Below are 7419 nucleotides of genomic sequence, written 5' to 3'. Positions count from 1 at the left end.
TCATTTACGAACGAAGGGACGAGGCCGATGAGAGTGTTGAGTGCGTTATTTGCTTGACTGCGAACGAGGAGAATGAGATGGTTAGGCTCCTACCAAAGTGCAACCATATGTTCCATGTGGACTGTATAGACATGTGGTTGTTTTCCCACTTGCCGTGTCCAATTTGCCGAACTGGGGTTTACCCTATAGATAGGAGAATTGGACATCACGGTGATGGTGTCGAAGATTTGGAGCCGCAGTAAATTTTAGGGTATGGGTAAATTTTTACATGCCTTTCATTTATAAGGAATGCTAAACTCAGGGACAGCTTTGCAAAAATGAGCTGAAAGGGCTCCCCCATTGGCTACAAGTCACCATCGTGCATTTATGATAACTGCAAGAGTGCCCTTGAGTTCAGCATAACTCATTATTTATTTACTATACTTTTTTTCTTTTTATTTGATTTTTTCATGGCAGTCGTGTATGAATTATTTGGCATGTGGATTAATAAATTTTTTTCATTCATGTTTATGGATATGTCATAATTCCGGTTTAAGACAATGAGACGTGCCCACTATTGCATAAAGGATCCTATGTTTGATTATTCTGAATCATCAATCATAGTGCCAGGATTAGACTTAGTCAATTTGAGCCGGTAGATTCCTTCTTCATGAAAATTTTCTAAAGGATTCATTAGTTGATCCCAACCATGGTTTTAAATTTCGACCGAATCGGGGCCGACACCGAAACAGCTAATACCCGAAACGGTACTTTATTTTGCCGAAATTTCAAGAATTTCGGTTTCTTGCCATTTCGGTCCAAAATTGTAGGAAAAAATAATATTTTATTCATTATTTAATATTTCCCTGAAATTTTAGGCGAAATTACCGAAATTTCAGGCGGGATAAAAAATGGCTTTTTTTATTTCGTCGGATTTCAAATGAAATTTTGATTCAGTGGGGTCGAAAACCGGTACTGAAACCGAAATTTAAAATCATGATCCCAACTAGTTTGGGACAAACGATTAGTTGAGTTGAGTTGAGTTTTTTTTTTTTTTTTTTCATTTGATTTTTTTAGTGGTTGTATGTGAATTATGCATGGTTGAACCTGAATGTTTGATTATTCATGTTTAGGAGGGAACATCGGTTAAATAAATATTTTTATTCATGTTTATGGATATGTTGCAAGTTCTAACACCATTTATGGACTGGACGTTTGATTATTCTGGACCATCCATCATATCAGACTACATTTAAAAAATCATATTACGTCAAAAAGCGTTAAAGCCTGCCCATAATTCACGTTAAAGGGGGGTGCATAATCCTACAGGGGCAAAAAATCATCTCCCGTTCTTTTTTCGAAAAGACATAATTTTAGATACTAATATTCTTAGGATTGAAATAATTTCCGTTGAGGTGGGTCCTGTAGGGGTAAAATTTGTCCACCTATAAGCACATGACACATGGCCCCTTTCATTAATGGAACCGAACTTACCAATTATAAGGTATGGGCAAAGAAGTCATTCCACACTCCCTCGACTAGTAACCACCCTCAAAAAAACTCGAGGATCGCTCTGGATAAGCATGGAAACTGATTCCATGGGAAAGTAGGAGTGTTAATGGATCCAAACAGTCCGATGGACCATCCGAATCCGAACTCAAACGAACATGATCTAGACACATTATCAGGATCCATGGACACATTTAGGATCCTTACCATAGGATCCAAAAAAATTTCTGGAACAGACCCAGACAACTAACAAAAGCCCATGGGACAGTCCTAAATTCGAATTTATCATACTATTTAATCAAAATAACCTTCCATGTTTTATAATGTTGAGTAATTTTTCAGGGGTGTTTTTTGTGAAAATAAGGCATTTTTTTTTCTTTCAAACTGTTCTTTTTTTCACTTTTGTCATTCATCACACTCAAGTCACAAGTCACAAGTCACTCTCTTCTCTTCATTCTATAGCCATTGACCCTAAGTCCCTAACTTACTGATCCGTCACTACTACGGCGGCACTTACCCGCTCCCTAGCCTTCTTCTAAGAAATTTAACAGAGTACAATATTAGTAGGGCCTACAAGGACACTCCGATGGACGGTCCGATTTAAAATGGACCGTGGCCGAGACACGATAAGTAGGATCCGAAGAACACTATCTATCCAATCCGACCAACAAGTTATTTGAATGGATCGTGACCAAGACATAGGTTGTTATGATCCGAAGTGGATCCATTGATACCCCAGGAAAGTCGCTCGATTGGAAAAACTCCAATAAAGAAAAAGCATTCTAAGCTGCCTAGGACTTTGGCTCTATAAAAAGACCACCGTGCCCAAGCTAAGCATGGAAGCCCTCACACTCCTACCGCCGTTACTGTACTCCATTGTTACTCGGTTTACCCCGTCGTGTGCCCAGGGGTGGAGGCACATATAGCATAAGGGGGGCCATACCCCCCCCCCCCCAAAAGAGAAAAAAAGAAGACAGGCTTTACATGCATGCTTATCTAAAATTTGTCCACCTATAAGCACATGACACATGGCCCCTTTGATTAATGGAACCGAACTTACCAATTATAAGGTATGGGCAAAGAAGTCATTCCACACTCCCTCGACTAGTAACCCCCTCAAATAAACTCGAAGATCGCTCCGGATAAGCATGAAAACCGATTCCATGGGAAAGTAGGGGTGTCAATGGATACAGACAGTCTGATGGACCATCCGAATCCGAACTTAAACGAACATGATCTAGACACATTATCAGGATCCATGGACACATTTAGGATCCTTACCATAGGATCCAAAAAAAATTCTGGAACAGACCCAGACAACTAACAAAAGCCCATGGGACAGTCCTAAATTCGAATTTATCATACTATTTTATGAAAATAACCTTCCATGTTTTATAATGTTAAGTAATTTTTCAGGGGTGTTTTTGTGAAAATAAGGCATGCATTTTTTTTTCAAACTACTCTTTTTTTCACTTTTGTCATTCGTTACTCTCAAGTCACAAGTCACTTCTTCTCTTCCTTCTATAGCCATTGACCCTAAGTCCCTGACCTACTCACCCGTCACTACTAGGGAGGCACTTACCCGCTCCCTAGCCTTCTTCTAAGAAATTTAACTGAGTACAATATTAATAGGGCCTACAAGGACACTCTGATGGACGGTCCGATTTAAAATGGACCGTGGCCGAGACACGATAAGAAGGATCCGAAGAACACTATCTATCCAATCCGACCAACAAGTTATTTGAATGGATCATGACCGAGACATAGGTTGTTCTGATCCGAAGTGGATCCATTGACACCCCAGGAAAGTCGCTTGATTGGAAAGACTCCAGGAAAGAAAAAACATTCTAAGCTGCCTAGGACTTTGGCTCTATAAAAAGACCGCAGTGCCCAAGCTAAGCATGGAAGCCCTCACACTCCTACCACCGTTACTTTACTGTTACTTTACTCCTTTGTTACTCGGTTTACCCCTTCGTGTGCCCAGGGGTGGAGGCACATATAGCATAAGGGGGGCCATATCCCCCCCACAACACAAACACACACCCACCCCAAAAGACTCGCAAGAATCTCTTTTATGGTGCAAGGCTTTACATGCATGGTTATCTAGTTTAGTAGCGATCCCTCCCCCCCCCTGTAAATTCCTGGCTCCACCTCTGCTTGTGCTGATTTTTGACATGCATGGTTATCTAGTTTAGTAGCGATCCCCCCCCCCCCCCCCCCCCCCCCCCCCGCCCGTGTAAATTCCTGGCTCCACCTCTGCTTGTGCTGATTTTTGACTTGAGTGTTGGAAGGTCTTCCCGGAGTCCAAACTCCAGGACCTCTAATGTATGTTCTTTGAGCGCAGGACGAATATAAATAGAAGTGCAATCTATGTTCAACCGACCCAACCGGATTTCGGCACCAATAGATTGACGCCGTCCATGGGAACTGTTTTTTTTACACCGAGTAGCACAATGACTGGAAGGAGCAATATGACTCAGCCAAAGTCTTCCGTGATTGCACCTCCTAAGGGAAATCCTCAGGAATCTTTTCTGCCCAAGGCAACCCACCTTCAGCCTGTCAACTTGTCAACACACCGAGGGTCGATCAGTTCAACGACCTGGCACAACAAGTCGCTGACTTGGTAAGCATGTTTAGAGCTTTCATCACCGACGAGATTATTGAGTGTGTTGTTTGCTTGAATGTGATGGAAGAGAAAGAAAAGATTAGGGTTCTACCAAACTGCAACCATATGTTCCATGTGGGCTGTATAGACATGTGGTTGTACTCCCACTCGACTTGCCCAACTTGCCGATCTGAGGCCTACCCTCTACCCCAAGTTCAGAGTTCGAGATCAGATAGAAGAGTTGGACATGGTGTGGAAGATTTGGAGTGGCAGTAAATTTTTGTGTACAGGAAAAAAGGTTCCTCTACCAGGTTTTTTCATGCCTTTTATTTTTTTATTTATACTTTTTTTCTTCTTTATTTGATTTTTTTTTCAAGTAGTCGTGTATGAATTATTCATTCATTTGACATGTGGATTTATGAATTTTTTTTAGGGAGATAATATTTTCACCCCCTCTGCAGTAAGCATTCACCCCCCTTATAACGTGAACAGTGGGAGGGGCGAATGCGTACTGTATGCAGGGGGTTCAAAATATCATCGGCCAAAAAAAACCGGCCCAGGAGCATCCAGAAATCCAGAAAGGATAGCTACTGAGCTCTGTGTGGGACCAATCGAGATTATGTATTGCCATTAAAAACGTTTCAACTGACACGTTTTCGTAAGGAAGTCATAAAAAATTGGCCTTTACACCAATAGCATGCGAAATTCAACTGCCTTTATTTTCTAAGAGGATCTCCAATGGTGGGGCCCATAACACCAATCGTAGAAGTACCAAACTTTCGGGTTTTGTGAAACTGGGAAATGTTTTTTGAGTTGTCTACTGAAGGACTTGGACATCAGAAGGACTCATCTCTAAATCTAAACGTGAGGTGAGATACTATGAGAGAGAGCTAAGCACAACATAAACACCATGTGCGACCATGGTGGATTGTGGCGGGCCCTCATATGCCTGGAATGTGTTGATGGTGAGTCCATGGTAATCATCATCCCCATCATCCTCAGCTTGATCATAAGTATTTGTTTTGTTTGCCCCGCCGTATGCTTAATTAGGCGGGACACCACCGATGAGGACTCATTCAAAACAGGGCACGATGAAGACTCGTCCGAGACGGGGCACTACTATTCTCTCTTGGAGACATTGCCTGTATTCATCTATAAACGAGTATTCATCTATAAACGAACCGATGAGGCTGATGATGAGGGTGTTGTATGTGTTCTTTGCTTGGTTGTGATCGAAGAGATAGAGAAGATTAGGGTTCTACCAAACTGCAACCATATGTTCCATGTGGACCGAACGAATAAATTGATTCATGCCACAACATCACAACATCACAAGTGACGAGAGCCATTTTGAGTAAGACCAAAAAGGTTCCATACTTTTGAGTAAGACCAAAAAAGGGAACCGATGAGGCTCATTTTCATGTATAGGTAAAAAGGTTCCATACTTTTGAGTAAGACCAAAAAGGGAACCGAACGAATAAATTGATTCATGCCACAACATCACAAGTGCCGAGAGCCAGCCCTTAGGTTTAGGGAAATCATCAATAAGTAAATATTTTTTTGAACACATGGCATATTTTTGTTGCAATCCCCTGCTAGGTCATACTCGCGGCCTTCCTATCATTTTCCTTCAATTTATAATGATATCTTTCTAGAGATATTATATGGTGAATAAGCATGTAGATCAGTGTAGGTGGTACCGCGATATGTTATATAGTTTCTCATCTTTCTAAATAATCAATAACCAAATTCATTCCCAAAAAATTTGTCCACTTGCACATCACTCCATATTAACAAGATATGAAAATCACTTTTGTTCTGAAATGAGTATTCTGAGATTGCAACAGCCTTTCATACACCGACCTTGACATCATCTCTCTTCTTGGTATAGGTCCATCATTTAAATGTGAAATGAAATATTCAATTCGCCCCCTTTTTTTACTTAGTAGAGCGCTGCGAGACAAACTAAATATACTAGAGGAGGGTTGTCCCAAGTAAAAAAGAGGTGGATGTATTTCGCCCCCTTTTTCACTTAGGACAGCCCTCTCTAGTCTTAAAAGAGAAAAGCTAAGTATACTAGAGGAGGGTTGTTCCAAGTAAAAAAGGGTTGGATCTTTGAAAAGGTAGATTCCTTCCCTTTTTACTTGGGACAACCCGCTCTAGTCTAAAATACACTAGAGGGGGTGTCCCAAGTAAAAAAAAAGTCAAATATATTACTTCCCTTTGGGATCTTTGTAAAGGTAGACCCCACTATAGTTTTAAGAGTTTTTCTAAACTGAAGGGCGCCCTTGTAGAAATGGGGTGAAAGGGCGCCCCCATTGGCTGCAAGGGTGGTTATGCATTTGGTAATGGTTGAAAGTCAAAATGCATTAAATGCTAACTGTCCCTTGCAGCCAATGGGGTCGCCCTTTCACCCCATTTCTACAAGGGCGCCCTTCAGTTTAGAACACCTCTAGTTTTAAAAAAATACATGCATATGGAGACCATAATTTTATTTAAAGAATGCTTAGTGTTACTGGCTAAATTCTCCTTGCATTCCGGACTCACAATCGATTGTCGAGTTATAACATAAACACACCCAAGCCCATAATCACAAAATTCTTGCCTATCTAACCCTAATTTTTCTCTTCACAACAATCGCATTTGGACGGGCGAGAGCAGAAGATGGTTGTAAAGTGGGTGTCACGTGGAATAAAGAAGGGGGTGAATAAGTAGTAGTAGATATTAAATGGTGGGCCCAATTACACCTATTAAGCCTATTAAGGACCAATTATGACAACCAATTATGGAGTCTCCAACCTATTATTGGACTCAAAATTAGTTTAATTTTTGGTTCAATAATTATTAGGTTGTCATAATCTAAAACAAACAGTGCCAAGAAATCAGGAAATCTAAAACAAACAGTGCCAAGAAATCAGGAAAAATAACTATTTGATTTTGATTCGAAGTAACTCGACTTTAACGAGGACTCTTTTCCAAATCTACAACCTTCTATAAATAAATAAAAATCCTGGTTTTATAGGATTTATGAGAAGGCTTTTGACAGTGAAGGTTCAGAGAGAACATAAACAAACACCATGTGCGTGGATGACCGATTGTGGGGGTCCCTCGTATGCCTAGAAGGAGCAGATAGTGGGTCCATCATCATCTTCATCTGCCTCTTTTGCATTTATTTTGGTTCCCTCTTTGCATGCCTAATTAGGAGGTGCCTAATTACAATGCACTATTATTCTCTCTTGGAGAGGTTGCCAATATTCATCTACAAACAAACCCAAGAGACAAACGATGAGGGCCTTGTGTGTGTTATTTGCATGGCTATGTTCGAA

The sequence above is a fragment of the Tasmannia lanceolata genome, unplaced genomic scaffold, assembly GCF_043159265.1.
Source record: "Tasmannia lanceolata isolate RefF3 unplaced genomic scaffold, GAP_Taslan_0.1 ptg000002l, whole genome shotgun sequence".
NCBI classification, from domain to species: Eukaryota; Viridiplantae; Streptophyta; class Magnoliopsida; order Canellales; family Winteraceae; genus Tasmannia; species Tasmannia lanceolata.
This window is presented reverse-complemented; position numbering follows the sequence as displayed.